This window comes from Penaeus monodon, chromosome 32 (assembly GCF_015228065.2).
Source record: "Penaeus monodon isolate SGIC_2016 chromosome 32, NSTDA_Pmon_1, whole genome shotgun sequence".
Lineage (NCBI taxonomy): Eukaryota > Metazoa > Arthropoda > Malacostraca > Decapoda > Penaeidae > Penaeus > Penaeus monodon.
The window spans coordinates 6,539,062-6,539,565 of NC_051417.1; the positions used below are offsets into that span (position 1 = coordinate 6,539,062).

General features: G+C 35.1%; 1 protein-coding gene across 1 annotated transcript in view; it reads left to right on the forward strand.

Moving 5' to 3' along the window:
- The window catches only part of LOC119593525, a 4,845-nt gene that overhangs the window by 2,918 nt on the left and 1,423 nt on the right, over window positions 1-504 (forward strand). The gene's annotated exons all lie outside the window — the stretch shown is intronic.

Sequence of the window (504 nt, forward strand, 5' to 3'; positions counted from 1 at the left end):
TGGTATTCGTATCAGGTACACCAGCTTTCGGTGGACAGTAGAAGTGGCACCTCTGTGTTTGTTTACATTTACGTACTACGGCTTGTATGGAATTGGAGTAAATGTCATTAGAAACATTATCCAAGTTTGGAACTTTATTTTTATTCACGAATGTCATTACGGTGTTTATGAATAGATATCACAATGAGACCTGGTTATTTATAACTAATATTCTTTATAGATAAAATAATATACATTACTTGGTTGCGGGATTTCTAAGTAGCTGGGGAGGGGGTTGAGCCTGAGACCTACAGGGTATGACCGGTGAAGACAGGTGTATGAAATTCCAGTAAACCTAAAATATGTTATGAGATGAGTAACGAAGGTGTGGTTAATGTTCCACATATGTGTTAGCCAAGTATAAAGTATTTAAGAAAAATCTAAATATCTGGACATAAATTTTCATGTTCGTCTATCAGTGTTTTATTTGAATAGAGTAGTGTAGTCTAATCAAAATCTGTTGCC